The sequence below is a fragment of the Oryctolagus cuniculus genome, chromosome 7, assembly GCF_051225735.1.
Source record: "Oryctolagus cuniculus isolate XC-2025 breed Fujian yellow rabbit chromosome 7, ASM5122573v1, whole genome shotgun sequence".
NCBI lineage: Eukaryota > Metazoa > Chordata > Mammalia > Lagomorpha > Leporidae > Oryctolagus > Oryctolagus cuniculus.
Window position 1 is genome coordinate 164,454,840 of NC_142873.1, and position 24,937 is coordinate 164,479,776.

The 24,937-nt window shown below is 64.9% G+C and overlaps 1 protein-coding gene across 2 annotated transcripts in view; it reads right to left on the reverse strand.

The window, feature by feature from the left end:
- Positions 1-24,937, reverse strand: part of SKI (SKI proto-oncogene) — a 55,477-nt gene that overhangs the window by 15,152 nt on the left and 15,388 nt on the right. The gene's annotated exons all lie outside the window — the stretch shown is intronic.

Sequence of the window (24,937 nt, forward strand, 5' to 3'; positions counted from 1 at the left end):
TGAGCTGGTGCCCGTGTGGGATGCCAGCCCCCAGCCTGTGGGGCGGCAGCCCAGAGACAGCACCATGGTCCCCACCACCATCTCTGCCAGCATCTCGCTCCACATGGCAGGCACGGCGTGGAGCAGCTCACCGAGCCCGTGTCCCCAGGGTACCTTGCTGGTTCTGGCCCGATGCACGGCCCCGGTCACTGCCCCACAGCTGTGTAGAGCTGGGCGGCCTGCAGGCCCCTCCAGGCCCCTCGTCCTTTGGCTCAGCTGATCTCAGGAACAGACACGGCCTCCCCGACACATTCAGGTACCCCCGCCCCGCGTGGAGCCTGCAGGCCTGGCACACCGAGAACACAGGGGTCTCTCCCCTTCCTGCCAGAGCCCACCCACCACCGCAGACTCCTGGCTGGGAAGGACCAGCTGCAACACGCGGGAAGACAGGGCCTGGAACACGCCCCTCCCCCAGAACCCACACCAAGGACAGGAGCAGCTTCCTGGCTGGGGTCTCCTTCGTGTCCACACCCTACCCCGAGTGCAGACCCCTCCCACAGGGTAAGGGATCGACCACCGCCTTTGGTCCCCCAGGGCCTCAGGGGCCTGTAGGCCACGCTCCCGCCTCCCAGCCCAGGCCTTCGAGCACACAGGATCCGACATCCGCACGACATGCGTGGGCGTGGGCGCCTGCAGAGAACACGTGTGTGGGGCGTGACGCCGCACGCTGCAGCCCCTGGGAACCAGCTCAGGGTCCGGGGTGGCCCTTCCTCAGCGTTCACAGTTCTAGAAATTACAAAGCTATTTTTGTAAGCACCATTAGTGTTTTACACACAATTCATATTTCATAGTATGCTTAAATTAACCTATTTTCTGATTATTGTGGTACGGGAGGAAGTAGATTAAATTTGCAAGACAACTCCAAGCCCCAAAATGAGCTGAAAATACCAACTCTGAAGATCGCTCCAGCTCTCGCTGAACTGAAATAGGTCACCGCCGCCGCCGAGGAGCTGCCCAGCCTGCTAAGCCCCAGGCCTCCCGGGCCCACCGCCCCACGGACCCCTGCACGTGGGCCACTCGGGCTGACCGGGAGGGCCGCCCGTGGGTCTGTCAACAGGGGGAAGTGCTGGAGGGAGGAGAGACCGGGTGCGTGGGGTGCGTCTGTATGTGTACACATATGTGGGCGTGTGCGTGTATGTGTGAGCACACACGTGTATGTGTATGTGGGGTTATGTGTGTACACACGTGTGCTGTGTATGTGTGTGACCAAGGTCTGGCCTGACCGCCCTCGCCAGTGGCCAATGCCCGGGCAACACGGCCACATGGGCCGTATGCAGGCTCCAGGAGACACTGGATGTCTGTCCTGACCCCAGGATCCCCCAGCCTGAGCCCAGGGCTCACTCTGGGCACACGGGGGCCTCAGAAGCCTCACTTTCGAAACCGAGAGTGCGCAGCGCCCGAGGGGGGAGCCGGGGTGAAGGGGTGGAGCCCCCCCCCCAAGGCCGCTCAGCAGACATTCCAGGGCACTGACTCGGCCCGGGAGGGGCGTCATAATGGACCTCTGGCGGCCCGCCACCCTCACCAGGGATCCTGAAGACAAAACGCCCTCCCACCCTGGGCCGGAGGAAGTGCTGGGGGGGGGGGGCGTGCACACTGGAGGCGGCGCTCCTGGTACTCGCTCAGAACCCACGAGATTAAGGGGGCCTTCCCCAGAAGCGGGTGGCCCGCGCCGTGGGCTGTTGCCGCTTGCAAAGCTGCAAGCCGTGTGGGCCCTGGTTCGAGTCCTGGCTGCTCTGCTTCTGATCCAGCTCCCTGCTGACGGCCTGGGAAAGCAGCATGGGAAAGCCCCTGCACCCGCGTGGGAGACCCGACGGAGTTCCCGGCCCAGCCCCGGCTGTTGCAGCCACCTGGGGAGTGAACCAGACGACGGAAGTCATATTCTCTCCCTGTCCCTCCTCCCTCTGCCTTTCAAATAAAGAAACAGATTAAAATAAGCAAATAAGACGCATAGAAACAAGATGGGTGACGCCGCGGAGGGGACCTGCTCTGGCCTCTCGGCCTTCGGTGCCTGCTCGCCCTGGGCGGCCCCAAGTGCCACGCGGCACTCCGGCACAGGGCAGCAGTGGTGCTGCGGTGGCCCCGCACACCCTCCCGCAGCAGCTCAGCAGGAGACTGCGTCCTCGCCTCCTGTCCCCAGTGGTCCTCGGTCCTGGCCTCTGCCCCTCCTACCACAGTGGCTGAGTGACAGGGAGCCCTGGTGCTGCGACACTCAGGCCACGCACCCGTGGCCCACACGAGGCCCAGGGAAGCTGTGGCAGTCGGCAGAGCCGCGTCCCAGGCTCTGCAGGCCTCGGAGGGAGGAGGGGCTCACGGCTGCTGGCCGCCAGGCAGCCTGGAGCTGAAACCGGCTGCCCACGCCTCAGACAGCACACGCGACGCAGTGCACGCGCCCGCCATCCAGACAAGCCCACGCTCACCAAACACACGGGACACAACACAGGCACACGCGATACAGTACACACTCGCCATCCAAACACACACAAGCACACGGGACACGCAGGCCCGCGGCAGCACCTGACGGCGTGTGCGGAGCTGACGCCGCGACGCGGTCTTGGGAAGAAGACGTTCCGATAATCCCACTTCTCTCCAAACTGCAATCCTCCCTGCTCAGGAGATCACATGGACAGACTTCCTGTCCAGGGCCAGCACTTTCCCATCTTCAAAATCTAAACAGAAATATCCCCAGTGGCCTCCGCGGGAGAGGACGCCCCGCCTCCGCAGCGGGCCCGAGGCAGGCACCCAGCCCTCACCACGTCTGCCACAGCCCGGGGGGGGGGGCGGGCGGAAACCAGGCCTGGCGGAGCCGCTCTGCAGTGAGCAGCGCTCCAGCGCGGCGGCGAGGACAGACACCACGCACGCCGCGGCACAGGTGCCAGCTGCACCTCTGCGCTGCCACGGCGGGCCGGCGGGCGCTCCCACTGAAGACGCGCTGAGTGCTGACAAGATGCGCGGCTTCTCTCTCAGAGCCGCCTGCAGCGCCGGCACCCACGAGGGCGCCAGTTCAACTCCCGCTGCTCCTCTTCTGACGCGGCTCCCTGCTATCAACGCCCCTGGGGAAGACGACGGCCCCACGTGCGGGACGCCCGGAAGAAGCTCCTGGCTCCTCATCGGCCCAGCTCCGGCCGTTGCGGCCATTTGGGGAGTGACCCAGTGGATGGAAGATGTCTCCCTCTGCTTCCGCTTCTCTCCAACTCTGCCTCTCAAATAAATATTTTTTTAAAAAACAAAAACAAAAATGTTGCTAAATGGCAGTCAACCCTCAGCACCCCGGGGCAGAGCACAGAAGAGGGCCTTGGGCCACGGCCCCGACTGTCCTCAGAGCAGAGCCTGGGCAGGCCTCCCCTGAGTCGAGCCTGGTCTGTGCACGGTTCCTGGCCACACAGTCCCTGGGCGGCCCCACCCAGGACTTGGGGAGACCAGGCCAGTGAGGACTTGGCCAGCTCACCCCAGCTGAGAGAACTTGGTGACAACTTTTCTATTAAAAATAATCTTCCAAAAGAAGTGTTTTAGGCCCAAATGTCAACATCGGCTGAGCATCCCACATGGGCGCCGGTTCCTGTCCCGGCTGCTCCTCGTCTGATCCAGCTCCTGCTAATGCGCCTGGGAAAGCAGTGAGGACGGCCCAGGAAGAGGGCCCAAGCGCACCGTTGCGGGAGGCCTGGAAGAAGCTCCTGGCTTTGGATCAGCCCACTGCCAGCTACTGCAGCCGTCTGGGGAGGGAAGCAACGGATGGAAGGCCTCTGTGTCTGTAACTGCCTCTCAAATAAATCAATAAAACCTTAAGGAGGGGTAAAAACCCAAACAGCTCCCTGGTGCCGACACGCGCCTCAGACCCACGCCAGATCTCGACCCGTGCCCCACAACACCTGAGCTGGCCCGCGCACGGTACCAGCTCTGCTCAGTCACCGTCACAGGAGGGCAGGCTCCGCCCCCAGCATGGCACAGGCCCATCTCGGCGGCACTCAAGCGGCAGGGCTGGTGTGGCCCCTGCCTTGCCACACTGCTGCCCTCCCTGCCCGTGGTCTGCCACCCGAGGACCGGTCCCCACGTCACTTGGCCCAGAGTGAAGAGGCGGCCACCCACGCTGCACCAGGACAACGTCCCCAGGGTAAGCCCATGGGGAAGGGGACCCTGCCCCCGGGCCCCACAGCACCCCTCACAGCGACGCAGCTCGCGGGGGCCGCTGCACGGCCACGTCACCTCAGCTCCGGGAGTGCATCCTGCGCCACCTGAGCGGGACAGCGGCTTCAGGAACGTTCTGGAACTCCCAGAGCCTCGCAGCCTCCCCGCAAGCTCCTGGCGGGGCCAGGGAAGCTCCCAGGGCGTGCTCTGTCCGGAGCAGCAGCAGGCACAGGCCAGACACAGACCTGGTCCCAGAGCCGCGCGCCTCAGGGCCTCTCCAGCGTCCACTGCTCCCAAGGGGGCGTGGAGAGCAGCCAGGCCCGGTGTGTGCACCGCATCTGCCCGCAGGGGCCGCCCCGCCCCGGCCAGGGCCTCCCCGGCTTCCTCGGACTCTGCCTCCTCCCTCTGGCCGCGTCCGCGCTGTTTTCTCTCTATGGAAACAGACACAACACACAGCTGGGGCCGCGGTGCACGGACGCCCTCTCCCAGCCTGGGGGCAGCTCCAGGCTGGAGCAGCTGCCCAACTTCCGGGCCATGGGCAGCAAGGCCACACCCCAGCTCCGGCAGTGTCCTGCAGTGCCCCGGCACCTCGGGCAGACACCAGCAAGCCCTGGAGACGCCGGCACTGACAGCCCTAGGCCCACGACGGGCAGCGGCTGCGGCTCACAGAGACCAAGAACCCAGGTGCTCTCCGGGGCGAGCCCTCACGCCAGCCAGCTGCTCCCGCCGGAGCTCCAGTCCCCAGAGATGTGTGGGGCAGGGCTCTGCCGCAGCCGCCGGCGACCACCGCGGCCCGACCTGCGGGGCTGGGCGCCGCCTTGGATTCCGCACAACTCACGGACGGCCACCTGCTGAGACCCTGCCGCGGCCGCCTCCTGACCCAGCGAGAGGCCTGAGGGCCGGGGCAGGGCTGGGGCTCAGGACATGGCCCACCCCTGCCGGCACCAATACCAGCAGCTTCAGTGAGGACGCAGCCCAGCCCCCCCCCTCTGCTGGGTGCAGGGTGGGTGACCACCACTGACCCCCTCCACTGACCGCGGCTGGGGCGCCCGGTTCTCGCTCCCGCTTCTTGGAGACCTCACCAGAGCCTGGCTCCTCGGTCAGCTAGAGTTTCCCTGAGGTGGGGGAGGGGTGTCAGGTGACCTCCAGGAGCAGCCTGTCCTGCTCTGGCCAGAGCACTGCTGCCCAGAGAGGGGCCGAGGTGGTCAGGCTCCCCAGGGAGGACCCAGGGCTGCCCCTCCCCAGGAAGAGCCCCCCAAGGGCCCCTCTGGAGCGGCTCTCCAAGGACCAGCGTGGCACACCCGGGCCGGGCTGTCAGCCCCAGGATCCACAGTGGCTGAGCTGGGCCTCGCGCCCTAGCTGGGGCCGCTGGGGCCGCGACAGCTTCCACTGGGCCTCCTCTCCTCCCCATACGCACCCCCACCCCCTGCAGCCTCAGAGGAAGGCAGGCATTTCCTGCGCCCCCTCCCCCAATTCCCGGCATTCTTGGCAAGCCCAGGAAGACGCCAAGTGAGAATCAAGGAGGGAGCAGGAGTGCGGCCGCAGGGAAGCTGGCACCGGCACACCGCGCGGCTGGGAGAGCAGTCGGGAAGGAAGTAGACGGGGCCCAGGGAGGGCCAGCAGGGGTCCCAGCACCGCCGGCCCGGCCCTCCAGGAGAAGCGGGAGACAGGCGCCCGAGCGGCAGGGAGTTTCCGAAGAACTGCACCGTGCCGTCCACAGGGGACTGGGGAGCCCGGCCCAGCCGGGGCCTCTCCGGCACGCAGGTGCCACACACACGCCTCTGGGAGCCCCAGCCTTCGGCCCCCAGGCCCCCCCAGGCCCTGCGCCCCTGCAGTGCAGGGAGGAGGAGGTGGTGGAGCAAGGGCTCCGCCTGAGCCGGCCCAGACCTCGGCCACAGCCCCCGCTCCGCTCCCCCACCGGCTGGCCGGTGTCCCCGGGGCTGCCGCCCTCCGGAGGCCCTGTCCTGTTCACGGATGGACCCCAGGACCCCGCCCACACAGGACACGGCAGCTGCTCCACAATCAGTGGCTACCAGCAGCAGCCTGGACCCCTGGGTGAGGTGGAAAGCCTGAAGCTCCCCCGGGCGTGTGGAGTCTGCATGGCCCAGGCCAGGGGACCCCGCCTCCCCTGTTCCTCCCAACACCCCTGGGGGCCCTGGGAAGAGAATGCGGCCTGACACCCTGGGCGAGGGCAGCTGAGGCCAAGGCGCCAGGACCTCAGCCTCAGGGACAGGGCCAGGCTGCCGCTCAGACCACAGAAGTGCGCAAGTGCTGCTGCCTGGCCTGTGGCAGAAGGGTGGACGCAGGGTGTCCCCTCCCGCAAGGGACCGAGCTGGACTCCCCAGAAGTCGCCTTCCGAACAGGCCTAGAACTGTCCGTTCCACCAGCGGCCCCCGGCCCTCTCAGCCAGGGCACTGAGGCCAGGCTGGGCCAGGCAGGGCTCTCCCACACGAGGCCCCGACTCTGTCCCACCCAAGCTGTCTGGCCTAGGGCTGGCGCACGGGCGACCAGACTCCACTGCAGCCACCACTTTGGGCCATGAGGAGAAAGCAAGGGGTCCCCCAAGATCAAGTGCTGGGCCCTAGTCTGGAACCCCTGTCTTCAGACGTGACCTGCCCAGCAGAGAAATGAGCACCAGGCTGCAGAGCCGGGCCGTGCCTGCCCACTCCCCGCGGGCCCGGGGCCGTGCCTGCCCACTCCGCACGGGTGCACACACATGGCCAGACCTCCCAGAGGCACCCCTGGGGGTTCTAGTGCCGCTGACTGACACTCACCAACTCAACAAGTTTTACTCAAGTCTTTCTCCTTAAACAAACAATCGCGGCACAGTGGGTTGGGCCCCTCCCACAAGCCCTGGCCCGCAGGAAGCCTGGCCCCAGTCCCGTGCATGGTGGATATGCCCTAGGGACACAAGGTTCCAAGCTCACCTGCCCGCCACCAGCGCAGGTGAGGCACCGCGAGCCAAGGAGACGTGTCGGAGCGAGCGGCACCCAGGAAGGACCCCGACGAAGGCGAGGGCCCTCAGAGGGGGCCAAGAACTCTGGGGGAGGGGCCCAGGAGGACCTGGGGTAGAGTCCTTGCAGCCCACAGCGGCGCCCCCAGGCAGATGGGCACCAGACGCTCTCCTGGCTCAGCCACCCTAGGGGTCCTGGCCTAGGGGCTCCCAGTCCTCCTCTAGAGACCCCTTACACCAAGGAAGCAACCCTGACAGCGGCACACCTGCTTTAGAAAGTTTTTTTTCTTTAAAAAAGAATTTTTTTTTTTTCAATTTCGAAGAGTTACAGAGACAGAGATCTTCCATCCTCTGGTTCACTCCCTACATGGCTGAATGGCCAGGGCTGGGCCAGGCCAAAGCCAGATGGAGCCAGGAGCTTCTTCCAGGTCTCCCACACGGGCGGCAGGGGCCCAAGCGTTTGGACTGCCCTCCGCTGCTTTCCTAGGCCATCAGCAGGGAGCTGGATCAGAAGTGCAGCAGCTGGGACTCAAACCGGCGCCCACGTGGGATGGCGGTGGCTGACGCTGCTACGCCACGGCACAGGCCCTGTGCAGGTGAACTCCTAAGAGCGGGGGTGGGGGGTGGGAGGCGGCCTGCCTGCCCCAGGCCCCACAAGTGCAGCTGAAGGTGGGCAGGGTGGCCCGCGGACGCTTCCTTCTGCAAAGCTCGCTGCATGGGGTGAACAGGACCTGGAACCCGGGCCCTGTCTGGGCTTTGGGCCGAATTCCTGAGACCCAGGCAGAGGTTTCTTCCCAGCCCAGGGCCAGTGGAGAACCGCAGGGGCCACTCAATCCCTAACACCCCTGAGAAGACGTCAGGCTGGGGCCCCACCCGCCAACTCCCCTCCAGGCACTGGGCCAGGCTGGGGGAGGGCACTGCTGAGAACCGAGGGCACTGACTGGGGCTGCTTGTCCAGCCCTAGGCAGCCAGGCCCAGGGACTGAGCGAAGGGCAGTGTGCGGCCAGTGTCCCTCCTGCCCTCCGCCCACGACCTCGAGGTACAGGAAGCTCCCTTGCTCACTCGTGGGAGAGCTGCGCGGAGCCTCTGACAAAACACGAGGAACTGGTCAAGGAGCCCGAGGCACCACGGCCTCAGGCCGCTGCCCTCCACACTCAGGACAGGCGGCAGCGGCCTGGAGGCCATCTCCGTCCCCGGTGGAGCGGCCGCCTGCAGCGCTGGCATCCCACAGGGCGCCAGTTCAAGTCCCGGCTGCTCCACCTCCCATCCAGCTTCCTGCTAATGGCCTGGGAAAGCAGCAGAGGACGGTCCAAATGCTTGGGCCCCTGCACCCTCACGGGGGACCCGGATGGAGCTTCTGGTTTCACACTGGCCCAGCGACAGCCATCGCAGCCATCTGGGGACCAAACCTGCGGATGGAAGACATTTCTCTCCCTCTCTCTGTAACTCTGCCTCTCAGATAAAAAACCAACCAACCAACCAACCCTACTGCACAGGACAGGACGCAGCAGCACAAGGCAGCTCGGGCCCCAGTGCGCGGCACTGAACGGCAGAGAGAGGGCCCGAGACAAAGGGCCCGGGGCCAGGTCAGCTGGGGGCGTGGCAGGCCCGGTGGCCACACAGCATCCGCCTTCACTGAGCCCGTGTCCTCGGGTGCTCTGGGGCCAGGTGACGATTCCACGGCTGCTGAGACAGCCTCCCTGTCTCAGACCCCAGGCCCTGCCGCCTGCCGTTCCCGGGTAGGGGGCAACGTCGGGGGCACTGAGGACTTCTGGGCGTGGGTGCCCCGGGGGCCGGAGCACACGCAGATTCCCACGGCTTCCCACAGCTCACCGCCAGACACCAGAACAGCAAGGGCAAACTTCCGGCCAGGACAGCACACGCAGACTCAGGACAGCACACGCAGACTCAGGACAGCACACGCAGACTCAGGACAGCACACGCAGACTCAGGACAGCACACGCAGACTCAGGACAGCACACGCAGACTCAGGACAGCACACGCAGACTCAGGACAGCACACGGCAGACTCAGGACAGCACACGCAGACTCAGGACAGCACACGCAGACTCAGGACAGCACACGCAGACTCAGGACAGCACACGCAGACTCAGGACAGCACACGCAGACTCAGGACAACACACGCAGACTCAGGACAGCACACAGCAGACTCAGGACAGCACACGCAGACTCAGGACAGCACACGCAGACTCAGGACAGCACACGCAGACTCAGGACAGCACACGCAGACTCAGGACAGCACACGCAGACTCAGGACAGCACACGCAGACTCAGGACAGCACACGCAGACTCAGGACAGCACACGCAGACTCAGGACAGCACACGCAGACTCAGGACAGCACCCGCAGACTCAGGACAGCACACGCAGACTCAGGACAACACACGCAGACTCAGGACAGCACACAGCAGACTCAGGACAGCACACGCAGACTCAGGACAGCACACGCAGACTCAGGACAACACACGCAGACTCAGGACAGCACACAGCAGACTCAGGACAGCACACGCAGACTCAGGACAGCACACGCAGACTCAGGACAGCACACGCAGACTCAGGACAACACACGCAGACTCAGGACAGCACACAGCAGACTCAGGACAGCACACGCAGACTCAGGACAGCACACGCAGACTCAGGACAGCACACGCAGACTCAGGACAGCACACGCAGACTCAGGACAGCACACGCAGACTCAGGACAACACACGCAGACTCAGGACAGCACACGCAGACTCAGGACAGCACACGCAGACTCAGGACAGCACACGGCAGACTCAGGACAGCACACGGCAGACTCAGGACAGCACACGCAGACTCAGGACAGCACACGCAGACTCAGGACAGCACACGCAGACTCAGGACAGCACACGCAGACTCAGGACAGCACACGCAGACTCAGGACAGCACACGCAGACTCAGGACAGCACACGCAGACTCAGGACAGCACACGGCAGACTCAGGACAGCACACGCAGACTCAGGACAGCACACGCAGACTCAGGACAGCACACGCAGACTCAGGACAGCACACGCAGACTCAGGACAGCACACGCAGACTCAGGACAGCACACGCAGACTCAGGACAGCACACGCAGACTCAGGACAGCACACGCAGACTCAGGACAGCACACGGCAGACTCAGGACAGCACACGGCAGACTCAGGACAGCACACGCAGACTCAGGACAGCACACGCAGACTCAGGACAGCACACGCAGACTCAGGACAGCACACGCAGACTCAGGACAGCACACGCAGACTCAGGACAGCACACGCAGACTCAGGACAGCACACGCAGACTCTGGACAGCACACGCAGACTCAGGACAGCACACGCAGACTCAGGACAGCACACGCAGACTCAGGACAGCACACGCAGACTCAGGACAGCACACGCAGACTCAGGACAGCACACGCAGACTCAGGACAGCACACGCAGACTCAGGACAGCACACGCAGACTCTGGACAGCACACGCAGACTCAGGACAGCACACGCAGACTCAGGACAACACACGCAGACTCAGGACAGCACACGCAGACTCAGGACAACACACGCAGACTCAGGACAACACACGCAGACTCAGGACAACACACGCACTCACTTTCTCGGAATGCATCCGCCTGGCGCGGCTTCGCGCTCGGCCTCCTCCGCCTGTGCCTCCTCCTGACAGCACTGAGGTCGGGATTTTCACGGCAGAACCTTCCTGAACTTGGGGGACTTCTGGCAATCAGTTCCAAAACACAGACAGGAACCAGCGCACCCCCATCGCTGGAGGAAGTCAGCAGGGCCCTGCGCCGCGCGGACGTGGACGGGGCTCAGGGAGAGGCCGGGCCCGGCCACACGCGGGCGACGCGCGCACTCTGCCTCATTGCTGCACCACTCTCAAGCTCCTGCACACTTACCCTTGGTGGCTCACGAGCCAGGCCTTTCAGCCGTTTCTAATCCCCTGGAAGGCCTGGCCCGTCTGTGCCGAGGGCAAAGGGTCGTGAGAACGCAGGGGCCCGCAATACAAATCAGGGCAGTGACCTTCTGAACTGCCCCCTGCAGAGCGTGGGCCTGGGGTGGGTGGGCCCCCGCCCCCGCCCCCACCCTGAGCGCCTCGGCTCAGCTCCCCCTGCACCTGCCCAGGCCGGCACGGCCCCCACCCCCACCCCACAGGAAAAGGAAGCAACGGCAGGCAGACCGGCTCTGCCCAGCCAGGCCCTGCAGGCACTGCCGTGGGGCCCAGGTGCATTGTGGGTGCTGCTCTCTGGAACCCTCCAGGGGCTCTGCAGAAATGCCAGAGCCCCCGAGCCCGAGAGCCCCCTCGCCTGAACCCCTCGAGGGACAAGGGCCACGGTCCTGGCCTGGGCAAGCCTGGGAGGGCAGGCAAGGGGCCCCAGGCACAGGGCTCAGAGGGACAAAGGTCTGTGTGGGACGAGAGTGGCCAGCACAAAAGGCGGGTCTCCGGGGTCAGCCCGGGGCAGGGCGGCCAGCACAAGGCCTCTGAAGGGTGCAGCCTCAGGCTGGGCGCTCCCCAAAGGCACAGGAGCATCGCAGGGAGGCCAGGTGGGACAGCCCCAGGCTCAGGGAGCCGGAGCCCAGCCGCACGAGGGCCGGGGGCCCCGGCTCTGCTCCCCTCAAGACCCCACACCCGCGGCACCAGGGGTCTCACAGTCCCGGCCCAGGGAGGCTCCGCGGCCCATGCCAGCCCAGCTGGACAGTCCTGCAAAACGCCTGCTGGACTTCCAACCACCACAGCTCTGCCAGCCCCAGCCACCCCTCCACCCCTGCTGCCCGCGAGTCCAGGACCAAAAGGAGGGCAGTGGGGAGTGGCCGGTTGGATTCCGTCTGGAGCCGGGACAGCCTGAACTTTTCACCTTGGGCGCAGACACCAGAGAAAGGAGAGAGGCCTGGTGCTGCCTGCCTGGGAGGCGGGGCCCCCCAGCCCTCTGCAAGTGTGGACTGCCCGTTTTACACCCCAGATGGAGCACAGGAGCCACAGGCCTCACCCCCCACTGTGACCGCCTGACCGCCCATAAACAGGACAAAGCCCAGGACCCGTGGCCACACCCCCAGGCCCTCCAGGGACCTGCACCTCCCAGGCCAACCCCACAGCAGACCCAGACTCGGACACGGCTGGCCAGCCCACCCACTCTGCACGTGGCAAGAAACGGCCAGGGCACAGCCACCCTGAGCACTCTGCTCCTGTCCAGAGCCCTGGACTCGCACACGGCCGTCACCACTGTCCCCCGGTGCCCACTGCCAGCTCAGAGGGGAAGGAGAGACCTGCCAAGGGCTGGCCATTTGTGGCACTGCGTGCCCGGGCTCACCCCCAGGCCTGCCCCACGCCAGCACCAGGCTCTGGGCAGCAAAGCTCAGTCACAACCGAAGAGCCAGCCACGGCCAGAGCAGGAGCGTCCTAGACTACCCTGGCCCGTCACCGCTGCACTCGGAGGAACGCCACAGGCAGCTGGGACAGGCACCTGGCAGGGCAGGTGCACTCTGGGGCGTGCCTGGCACCGTGGTGAGCACCGCAGAACCCACTGTCACAGGCCCACGGTCCCACGCTCACTCCACCCCTCTCCCCCGGGGCCGTCCCGCCTGGAGCGGAAGGCACAGACCAACAGAGAACAGCAGCTGGGCACCGGGCACCCCTCGAGGCACACACGGCTGTCCCTCGGCTGCGCCCGTGGCCCCGTCCCTCTGCCCGGGGCCCTTATCCTCTGCAGGAGAACAGAAGCCTCCCCTCTCCACTGAGGCAGAAAATGAGAGAGAACTGGACAGGAGGACGCTTCCCGTCCCCTGGAACCTACGAATGCAGCCCCAAGGCTTCCAGGAGTCCCTGTGCACCTGGACACGCCTCCCCGGGTGCACCGGGAGGCCCGGGTCCCACTCACCTCACCCACACCCAGGTGTGTGCCTGGCTGCAGGTCATCCCACGGCCTCCAGGGCAGAATCCGAGGGGTGAGAGACACGAGTGACCGGCCACCAGCAGCGCGGCCACCAGGAAGCACAGCTCTGCAGAGGCCCCGCTGGGTCAGCTCTCTCTGCCGCGGGAGCCCCACACAGCACGTCCCAGGCCACCACGGCCTCCGCCGGGCACCTGGACAAACACCGCCACAGCACCAGGAGCAAGGCCCCAGGCCGCTCAGGCGATGGCCGGCCCGTGGGGGCCAGCGTGTGACACGGACATCCCGCAGCAACCACCGGTTCAGTCCCAGCTTACGTGCCTGGGGAGGCAGCAGCTGGTTCCAGGATGGCGCTCACACGTGGACCCCTGCTGCCCACACAGGAGACCCAGGTGAAGCTCCTGGCCCCCAGCTCCGGCCTGGCCCAGCCCTGCAGCCAGTGGGCAGTGAACCAGCAGATGGTCAGATAATCTCTCTGCCTCTCTGTCTCACTCTGCCTTTGCAACAAATAAACAAACCAATCTTGAACCCAGCTGCCGCCAGTGAGCTTCAGGCCCAGGCTGCGACCCCTCCCCGGCCTACAGGGCACCGCAGGGGCTTCTGCCCATAGACAGTGTCACCCAGGACCCGTGTCCCACAGCGGCATGGGACAGAAGGCCCCTGGGCCAACCCTGCCCCTAGCGACACCGAGGCCGGTGTGTCCCCTGCAGCCCCGGGGCCAGCTGCATCCGGACGCAAACCAGAGAGCCCACTGGTACCTCCTCCTCAGAAACGGCCTCCCAGGGGGCTTCTGGGGGGACGCGCGGCCTGGGACACAGCACTGCCTCAGGCCTGGCCACCCCCACGCCACCCACCAGCCCGAGGGTTCTAGAATGAACGGAGTCTCCCACTGAGAGCTGTCTCCCCACAAGGTCACAGCAGCCCCCTGCCCGCTCAGGCCCAGACCACCAGGCACACACCGCCCCTGCTCCCGCTCAAAGGGGTCGCACTGCCTGGGATTTTTTTTTTCTTTGCAAACAAACCAAAAACGTCAATTTCTTCTCGGCTGAAGCTGGATTCTGAGTGGCACTTGGTGGTCCCCCAGCGAACGCCGCGTTCCCGCAGATGTGACGGACACCGGGCTCGTCACAAAACCAGCTCCACGCTGGCTCGAGGCAGGCGCCCGCCTGAATAGTCAAAATCACAGCACTTTGTTCACAATGAATTCCGGCTAAAACTGAAGAGGCGGTAATGAAGATGTTAACAAAGCGAAGTCAACGTCGCCAAATTGCTGCTCCAGGAAGCCGCCGCTCACAAAGGATGTGCCAGTCAGCACGGCTCAGCCATCCTCTCCAACCTGCTGTGGCAGGGCTGGGGCTGCTCACCTTCCTCCGCGGGACGCCCTCTGCAGCCCCCCAGCCCCAGGCCGGCCCTCCCAGCCCCCCCCCCCCCGCTTCTGCTCTCAAGAGACTGCTTATTTGGAGAAGCTGGGGGCCCCGGAGAACGCGACTAAACCAGCGCGCGGAGGGACCGGGGAGCGGAGCTGGGGTGCTGGGGGGCGACCGGGCAGGACGCAGCCTACACCCAATCTGAGTTGGAGCTGAGGTCCCTGCTGGGGAGACGGGCGTGGCTGGGGGTCACTGGATGAGCAGAGGGGGTCCCTGGAGAATGCAGCAGAACCCAGAGCAGTGCCGGGACAGAATCACCCCGCAGAGGGACCAGGCCTGGGGTTGGCACCCAACCAGGAGCAGCCGCTGTCTGCACCTGGCCGACGGCAAACACCCACATCCCGAGCACAGGGCCTGCCACAGGCTCTGCGGCAAGAATGGGGAAGAATCAGCCCTGGACTGGGTGCTGCTCCGGACCCACCCTAAAAACCACGGGCGCAAGACCCAGAAGGATCAAAGTCTCCAGGCAACGCCCAGGAAGGCCGGCGCGCACGCAGCACCCAGGAAGCGAGCTTCAGAGTGTGCGGCACCAAGGGAATGGCCACCACAGTGAAGAGAGCCCGCAACTGAACGGGCCAGGACCGCACAACCACGTTCCGCACACTCCGTGGGGCGGGGCGGGCGAGCCAGGATACCACCTGTGTCCACCCCGCCCTGGGAGGCAGCAGGGGCCTCTGAAAGCCACTGGAGAGGCCCAGAGTCCCAGGCTGCCTCCTGGCTTCAGCCTGGCCAGCCCTCAGGGTCGCAGGTATTTGGGGACTAAGCCATCTCTCTGCTTTTGAAATTAAAAATCATGTATTAAAAAATTAAAGAAGGAACTATTGATCTTAAAAGTAAAATAAATCAAAATATATGAATAAGTTTTTTATAAGTTTTTTATTTGAACGTCAGAGTTACAGAGAGAGAGAGAGGTCTCCCATCCATTGGTTCACTCTCCAATTGACTGCAACAGTCGGAGCTGCACAGATCCGGAGCCAGGAGCCAGGAGCCTCTTCCAGGTCTCCCACGTGGGTGCAGGGGCCCGAGGACTTGGGGCATCTTCCACTGTTTTCCCAGGCCACAGCAGAGAGCTGGATCGGAAGTGGAGCAGCCAGGACTTGAACCAGCGCCCATATGGGATGCCAGCCCCCAAGAATCAGTTTAAAGACATAGGTTAGGAGCAAACGGTAGAAAGAAACATTCCACGCTAAAAGCTGTCCAAAGCAGGGTGGGTGTCTGGCACAAGTATGAGAGGCTTCCCAGGGCTCCACGTGCCACGCTGCAGTGCCTGGTGCCACTCCACAGCTTCCTGCTGGTGCACCCCGGGAGGCCCAGGTCCCGCCCACCCGCAGGGAGGCCCAGATAAAGCTCCTGGCTCCAGCTTGGCCTGGCTGTTGCTGGCATCTGGAGACTAACTGGGATGAGAGCTTGGCTTGTAAGTAAACAGAAATACAGAATTTTTTTAAAGTCAAAAGAAAACTGGAGCATTAATGCCAAAGATTTCAGAGGCAAGAGCGCTGACAGGGCCAGGGGATTAAGCCGCCCAACACCGGAAGCCGAGGGCAGCCGCGGCACTTGGGGCCGCACGGGCTCGCACCAGCCGAGCACCTGCCCTGGCGCGTGGGCTCCAGCAGAGACCAGGGGGAGAAAGCACCAGTTTCTGGAAAGTCAACAGCACCCTCCTCGTCACCCACAGAGCAAGAACGGGAGAGGGTCAGAAAGAATCGTGAACTGAACGGGAACGGAGATTCGCCGCGCTGTCCGGGAATCCGCGGGCGCCGTAGGCAGGACAGCACCACAACCCCGTCGCAACAGGCGAAGGGCGCACACCCAGCCCCACTGACGGCGCTCCTGGCTCCCTCCCCGCTCCGTGTGTGTGCGTGTGTGTGTGTGTGTGCACTCGCACACATCCCTGTGTCACACTTCCTTCCAAATAAATAAAGAAAAACACTTTAAAAAAAAGCCTACAACAAATGCCTCAAGTACTAATTTACAGAAATAGAAAAAGGGCAGGGCCCAGCGCTGTGGTGCAGCGGGTTAACGCCCTGGCCTGCCGTGCCGGCATCCCATGTGGGCGCTGGTTCGAGACCCAGCTGCTCCACTTCTGATCCAGCTCTCTGCTAAGCCTGGGACAGCAGTAGAAGGTGACCCAGGTCCTTGGGCCCCTGCACCCACATGGGAGACCTGGAAGAAGCTCCAGCTCCTGGCTTCAGATCAGCTCAGCTCGGGCCATTTCGGCCACCTGGCGAGTAAACCAGCAGATGGAAGACCTCTCTCTCTCCCCTCTCCTCTCTCTAACTCTTTCAAATAAACCTTAAAAAGAAAGAAAGAAAAAGGGCAAATTCAACCCAAAGCAACCAAAGACAAGAACATGCGCAGAGATCAATCTACATCAATGACAGGAGGAGGAGGAAGAGCATCAAGGAAGCCAACAGCTGCCCGAGATCAGAGCCCACGCGGCACGCCAGCGGCGAGGGCCCCGCCGGGCGACAAGAGCCGGCCAGGGGGTGGAGCGAGAAGCCGCGGGACCAGACCCGGTCTCCAGCCACGACAGCCTCCACGAAACACTCTGCTGCCCGCGTGGGCGTCGGGCGAAGGCTAGAGCAGGTGTCTCAGAAACGCTCCCCACGTCACCGAGGGCAGCGCCGCCCTGACACCAAAACCAGACGACGCCACCGCATGGGGAAGGTGGAACGCGGCCACAGGCAGCCGAGGTGCTCCGGCACAGACAGGCGGACACTGTGCACACAGCACCAGCCAGTGACACGCAGCACACAACTCTGCAAGAACACAGAACCTCGACCGAGGGGCGCGAGTAACTCCCGTGTTAATAAGCCAACAGAGGCACTTGCACTAATTGCAATGAAGGCAGAAAAAGCATCCAAAAATCCAACACTGGCTCCCGCCAGGCACAGAACTGCAGGCTGTCGGCTCTGACGGAGCCCCAGAGGCGACGCCGCACTGGGGCCCGCAGCCGCCCCAGGATCTGCGGCAGAGGGCAGGCCGGAGACGAGGAGGCAAACTCTTTATTTGCGGGAAACTCCGGTAAGTGGGTTCAGCAAGGCTGCAGGCTGAGTCGCAGATTCGATCGCACTAGCCACTCAGCTACAAACTGAGCTTTAGAACCCAGGACCGAGCACAACCCAAAGGCAGAGCTGTGCCCAGGGCCTCGGCCAGGAAACTCGACCGTCAGGACACCAGCACGTCAACAAAACCTCACCAAGATCACTTTTTTCATAGAAATTAACAAGTGATTCTAAAACTCACGTGGACTTGTGGGAGACCCAGAACAGCCCTGACTAGGCAGGAAAACAGTAGGAGCCATCATCGAAGTGCAAGGATTACTGAAAAGCTAGTCACCCAAAGTCACGAGGGGCCAGTGCAGACACAGAGATGAGCAGCTGAGCCCCCGTGTGGGCAACTGAGCCCCCGTCTGGGCGCCTGAACCCCCGTGTGGGCGACTGAGCCCCCATCTGGGTGACTGAGCCCACGTCTGGGCGACTGAGCCCACGTCTGGGTGACTGAGCCCCCGTCTGGGCGACTGAAGCCCCGTGTGGGCGACTGAGCCCATGTGTGGGTGACTGAACCCCGTGTGGGCGACTGAGCCCCCATCTGGGCGACTGAGCCCCCGTGTGGGCGACTGAGCCCCCATCTGGGCGACTGAGCCCCCGTGTGGGCGACTGAGCCCCCATCTGGGCGACTGAGCCCCCATCTGGGCGACTGAGCCCCCGTGTGGGTGACTGAACCCCGTGTGGGCGACTGAGCCCATGTGTGGGAGATTGAGCCCATGTGTGGGCGACTGAGCCCATGTGTGGGAGATTGAGCCCTGTCTGGGTGACTGGCTTCTGACAAAGCCACAGAAAGAATCCTGTGACAAACGAACCTGGATCTAGATCAGGTACCCAGCGTGAAAATTAACTCGGAATGGATTCAGACCTAAACACGAAGCTTCAGGCTGGAGGTGAAGCCGCCCCCTGCAGCACCAGCACCCTTGGGGACGCCGGTTCGAGTCCTCACTGCTCCAGCTCCCACCCAGGTGCCTGCTGATGCTCCTGGGAAGGCAGCAGCAGGTGACCCGAGTGCCTGGGCCCCTGCACCCCCACAGGAGACGCGATGGGGCTCTGGGCTCCTGGGCCCCTGCACCCACGCGGGAGACGCGACGGAGCTCTGGGCCCCTGGCTCCAGCCTGCACCCACGCGGGAAACGCGACTGGGCTCTGGGCTCCTGGGCCCCTGCACCCACGTGGGAGACGCGACGGGGCTCTGGGCCCCTGGCTCCAGCCTGCACCCACGTGGGAGACGCGACGGGGCTCTGGGCTCCTGGCTCCAGCCTGCACCCACGCGGGAGACGCGACGGGGCTCTGGGCTCCTGGCTCCAGCCTGCACCCACGCAGGAGACGCGATGGGGCTCCGGGTCCCTGGCTCCAGCCTGCACCCACGTGGGAGACACGACGGGGCTCTGGGCTCCTGGGCCCCTGCACCCCCGCAGGAGACGCGACGGGGCTCTGGGCTCCTGGCTCCAGCCTGCACCCACGCGGGAAACGCGATGGGACTCCGGGCCCCTGGCTCCAGCCTGCACCCACGCGGGAGATGCGACGGGGCTCTGGGCTCCTGGGCCCCTGCACCCCCACAGGAGACGCGACGGGGCTCTGGGCCCCTGGCTCCAGCCTGCACCCACGCGGGAAACGCGACGGGGCTCTGGGCTCCTGGCTCCAGGCCCCTGGCTCCAGCCTGCACCCACGCGGGAAACGCGACTGGGCTCTGGGCTCCTGGGCCCCTGCACCCACGCAGGAGACGCGACGGAGCTCCGGGCCCCTGCACCCACGCGGGAGACGCGACGGAGCTCCGGGCCCCTGCACCCACGTGGGAGACGCGACGGGGCTCTGGGCTCCTGGCTCCAGCCTGCACTCACGCAGGAGACGCGATGGGGCTCCGGGCCCCTGGCTCCAGCCTGCACCCACGTGGGAGACGCGATGGGGCTCTGGGCTCCTGGGCCCCTGCACCCCCACAGGAGACGCGACGGGGCTCTGGGCCCCTGGCTCCAGCCTGCACCCACGCGGGAGACGCGACGGGGCTCTGGGCCCCTGGCTCCAGCCTGCACCCATGCGGGAAACGCGACTGGGCTCTGGGCTCCTGGGCCCCTGCACCCACGCGGGAGACGCGACGGAGCTCCGGGCCCCTGCACCCATGCGGGAGATGCGACGGAGCTCCGGGCCCCTGCACCCACGCGGGAAACGCGACGGGGCTCTGGGCCCCTGGCTCCAGCCTGCACCCACGCGGGAGACGCGACGGGGCTCTGGGCTCCTGGCTCCAGCCTGCACCCACGCGGGAGACGCGACGGGGCTCCGGGCCCCTGGCTCCAGCCTGCACCCACGCGGGAGACGCGACGGGGCTCCAGGCCCCTGGCTCCAGCCTGCACCCACGCGGGAAACGCGACTGGGCTCTGGGCTCCTGGGCCCCTGCACCCACGCAGGAGACGCGACGGGGCTCTGGGCCCCTGGCTCCAGCCTGCACCCACGCGGGAGACGCGATGGGGCTCTGGGCTCCTGGCTCCAGCCTGCACCCACGCGGGAGACGCGACGGGGCTCCGGGCCCCTGGCTCCAGCCTGCACCCACGTGGGAGACGCGACGGGGCTCTGGGCTCCTGGCTCCAGCCTGCACCAGCCCCGGCTGTTTTGGTCTTTGGGGAGTGACCGACCCAGCAGGTGGAAGCCCTGACTGCCCGTCTCTTTGACTCTCAATTACAATAATAAAACTGCAAGCTATAAAATGTCTAGAAGAAAACAGGAAATAACCTTTGTGACCTTAATTTAGGGAAAGATTTTCCAGTTAGGAAACTAAAGTCCAACCAAGCGAACTCCCTGAGAAACTGGACAAGTCAGGAACTTCAAGTTCCATCCTCCAGGGCCGGCGCTGTGGCGTTAGCACGTAAAGCCGCTGCCTGTGATGCCGGCATCCCCTGTGGGCGCCAGTTCAAGTCCCGGCTGCTCCACTTCCCATCCAGCTCCCCGCTGTGGCCTGGGGAAGCAGTGGAGGACGGCCCAGCGCTCGGGCCCCTGCGCCCGCGTGGGAGACCCGGAAGAAGCTCCCGGCTTTGAATCAGCGAAGCTCCGGCTACTGTTGCCATTTGGGGAGTGACCCAGCAGACAGAAGACCTCTCTCCTCTTCTTTTAACTCCGCCTTTCAAATAAATTCTTTTAAAAATTACTTCTTTTAAAATTCTATTCTTCAAAAGATATCAGTGAAACCGAGAAAGGCAGACAGGGAGGAGGCCCTCAGGAGTGCGAGAACCTGCGTCCGGGAGGGGCTCTGGACTGCGGACAGCAGCGGCACTGAGGCGGACACACGGAGGCTCCCAGAAGCTGGGTCCACACAGGATGCACCAGGACTCCAGCCAGGCCCTCAGACCGGACGGGGCTGCCACACTCACATGGAGAATCGCCTGTCTGCAGCTCTAAACGACCCCGGGGGGCGGCAGACACAAACCAGCACCCCCTGGCTGACCCCACAGATCCTCTGCCGCCCCCAGAGTCTCATCGCGCCACTCCTTCCCCCAGATCAGCAGCGCGTGGGCTTTCTCCAGCAAGGGCCCGATCCACGCGTCTCGCTGCCCGCCACCCGAGGCGTCCACACCACAACAGGTGTGGCTGCGCCTCCGCACCCTCACTCACCAAGGCGGGTCCAGGCCGGACCTGACCCAGGGCCCGTGGATCCAGGGTTCTCCGAGCGGGGTTCCGGCAGCAACCGGACAAATACACTCAGGCCCTCCTCACACCCAGGCCCCTGAAGCTCTGGGCTGGCCAGGGCAGCTCCCCAAGCTCAAGCCTGGGGAACCAGCAAAGCGCTGGTCTGGTCCATCCCAAAAAGGAACGAGCCCACGGGAGACACTGCCAGCGGGAGGCCGCAGTCTGGGCCCGGGCGCTCTCTCACCCACGGCTCCTGCTGCCGCTGCCCAACGAGGGCTCCAGCCCCTCCCAGACACGCTCTAACACGCCTCCGTTCCCCCCTTTTCCCTGGGACGGAAAGGAACGCACACAGAAAGATCGTCCCGGGAACCAACGGACAGCCCGGCGCCCAGCACCAAAGCGTCCGACGGGGAAGCCGAGGAACCGGCAGGTCAGGCTGCAGCGCCGGCATGCCGTGAGCGCGGGTTCAAGGCCCCCAGCTGCTCCACTGCCAGTCCAGCTCCCCGCTGTGGCCTCAGAAAGCAGAAGACGGCCCAAGCACTGGGGCTGCTGCCTTCCACAGGCGACATCAGGCTGGGGCTCCGGCCCGGCCCGGCCAGCCTGGCCACTGCAGCCTTCTGGGAGTGAACCGGCGGACAGAAGAGCAATCGCCACCCCATCCCCCGCCCCAACTCTGCCTTTCAAATAAAATACACTCTCCAGACGGTAACACCAGGCAACCGCAGGGAAAGGGGCCACCAGGTCACCCACAGGAGCCCAGCCAGAAGGGGAGGGGCAGACAGCGAAGAAATGACGTGACCGTCACCCTGCAAACGAGGCGCGGGACCAGGACAGCTCCCAAGGCACACCCTGCTCAAGAGCAGGGCCCAAAGCTCCCGAGGGCCGGGGCAGGTCACGGGCAGAGCCCCCGGTCAGGCGGCACGCGACGTCTCCACGGGGGAGTCAGGAGCCCCCGCCTGGCCAGCACAGGGTCGGGAAGCGGGCCAAGCACCAGCCGCCCAGGCACCATGCGCGCGGCACGCTGTGGTCACCGAGACGGGCGACGAGCCCCGAAGGGGCCCCAGGACCCACAGCAGGAAGAGGCACAGCCATCGAGGCCCAGAGACGCGGGGGCATCAGCAGCAGGAGTGGCCCCGGCCACAGAGAGCGGGCACCAGTGAGGACGGAGGCGCGGGGATTTTGGGAAAACCCAGGAGGACCACGACCTCGCAAGGAGGAAGTGAGGTCACACACCTTCAGGGCAGAAAGTGGCCCAGACAGGAAGTGAGGTCAGGACACGGAGTGGCCCAAACAGGAAATGAAATCAAGACATAGGCTGTTCCAGACAGGACGTGAGATAAGGACAGGGTGGTTCAAACAGGAAATGGGGTCAGAACAGAGTGTCCCAGACAGGAAGTGAGGTCAGGAGACACGGCTCAGCCACGACAGGCACACAGGACAGACGTGTCAGCCAGGGGCACGGCACGGGCACTAGGACCAGGCCACAGGGTGCACACAGCTGGGCCACAGGTCAAACAGCAGAGCACTCATCACTCAGAACATGGAGTCAGCCCCGGCCTGACCCCTGTGAGCGGTACAGCAAGGAACCCTGATGTCCACGTGTCCACAGATCCTGCCGGGGGCATGGCAGACAGCAGAGGGGCAGTCACCTCCCGGTCACTTAGGCCCCAGCAGCATCCTGGTCCATCGTCTCCATCCTCAGAAACCTCTGGAACTTACCCAGACCCCAGGGGCTGCACACCACCCGGGGGCCGACCAGCCCAGAGCCACACCCAACAGCACCAGGGAGAGTCCAACTCAGGGTCCACCTCCCAGGCCTGTGCCCAAAGCCCAGAAGCCAGGAGTTCAGGCCCAACACCACGCAGCTAGGGACCCACTGTGTGCAGAGCAGGCCAGCAGCCAGCGAGCCGTGACTCCGAGGTCCAGCTGAGAGAATCAAACACTAAGTAAACACAAGCAGGATCTCGGGCTCCGGGGTCTGGCGATTCCCAGGAGGAGGCAGCATCCGCACGGGACTGCCCAAGGGACGGGGCCGCCATCAGCCTGGGGCGCACCGGAGACCCACGGGGCGGAGGCAGAGCCAGGTCCGCCGCTCCTTCTTCAGCATCAACAGGACACAGGACCCCTCGGCATGAGATCTGGACACGACCAGCCGCCCTCACGGCAGCAGGGAGCTCGGCACAGGCTGACGCCCGCAGGGAACCGTGGCCACCTCCACAGCAAAGCCAGAGCGCTGGGCAGGGCGTCCACACGGGACGAGCAGTGAACAGCTAGGGCTTCGTGGGGTTGTGCTCTGGGGAGCACACAGACCAGGAGCCGGAGCCGGAGCCGGCCGGGCTTCTGCTCAGGCCCTCGCTGCCATCTGTCACCCTGAGCTCCAGTCTCAGGATAACCAGGCCACGCCTCCCCGGCTCCCCCTGAACGCAGGCCACAGCGGCAGCAGCACCCCAGGCCACGCCTCCCCAGGGCCGCAGCCTCCGCCCACATGCACCCGGCTGTCACCTCCCCACAGCGCCTGAGGCTGACCTATCAGTGCCGGCGGTGCGCTGGGACCGGCGCTGAGGCGGAGGCTGGAGGCCGCCAGGGGCCCGCATGTGCGCGAGGATGGCCGGCGCGGGCGGGCGACGCGGACGCTCCAGTCCCTCCGGTGCCCACAGGACACTGCCCAGAGCTCCCAAGCGCCCTCTCCCCTTGGCCATCTCGCTGGGGTGCGGGCACAGGGATGAAGAGAAACACTGCTTTCAGGGCAGATTCCGGAGACCCCGCTTTCTCCAGGACCCCCACTCTGCAGCCCACGCCCGTGTGTGGGGACACTGCAGCTGCAGCCAGGCCAGTCCAGTCCGATCACATCAGGAAACGCGCGTCCAACCCAGCCGTCCTCCCTTTCTCCTCGCAAGGTCACTGTGTCCACTCCCCTGCCCTGGCCCTGGAGGAGCCCACACCCGACCCGGGAGCCCGGCCCTCCGGGGGCCACAGGTCGGGGTCGGGTGGCCGTCCCTTCCTCCAAGTTCAGCTCTCTTCAGGCACTGAACCCCGAGCCGCGTGCTTGTGTGTGAGGCCGTGGTGCTGTCCCGTGGTCAGCTGCTCTGTGTGAGGCCGTGGTGCTGTCCCGTGGTCAGCTGCTCTGTGTGAGGCCGTGGTGCTGTCCCGTGGTCAGCTGCTCTGTGTGAGGCCGTGGTGCTGTCCCGTGGTCAGCTGCTCTGTGCGAGGCCGTGGTGCTGTCCCGTGGTCAGCTGCTCTGTGCGAGGCCGTGGTGCTGTCCCGTGGTCAGCTGCTCTGTGCGAGGCCGTGGTGCTGTCCCGTGGTCAGCTGCTCTGTGCGAGGCCGTGGTGCTGTCCCGTGGTCAGCTGCTCTGTGTGAGGCCGTGGTGCTGTCCCGTGGTCAGCTGCTCTGTGTGAGGCCGTGGCGCTCTCCCGTGGTCAGCTGCTCCCACAGGTGAAACCTCTGGCAGGCAAAAAACACCCAAAGACGAGGGGGACCCTGCCGGCGGCTCCCTTGGGGACACGGGGACAGGGCTCCGTGAGCCAGGTGCCTGGTAATCCAGTGAGGAGGGGACAAGCCACCAGACAGTACTCGGCGGCGGGGGCTGGGGTCTCCAGGGCAAACACTGCTCTGCAACCAGAACTCAGAGGGGACGGGAAAGGAAGTTCGGCCTGGGCATCGCCATGGCGACAATGGCGCTAACACACAGCAGGAAGATGGCAGGAGAGGGAACACCACCTCACGACACGGTCACTGGCTCAGGCAGGCCACAGGGACAGACAGGGAACAGACAGGGTCTAAAGTCTCCCCAGGGTCACTCACTAATCACCAAGGACAGCG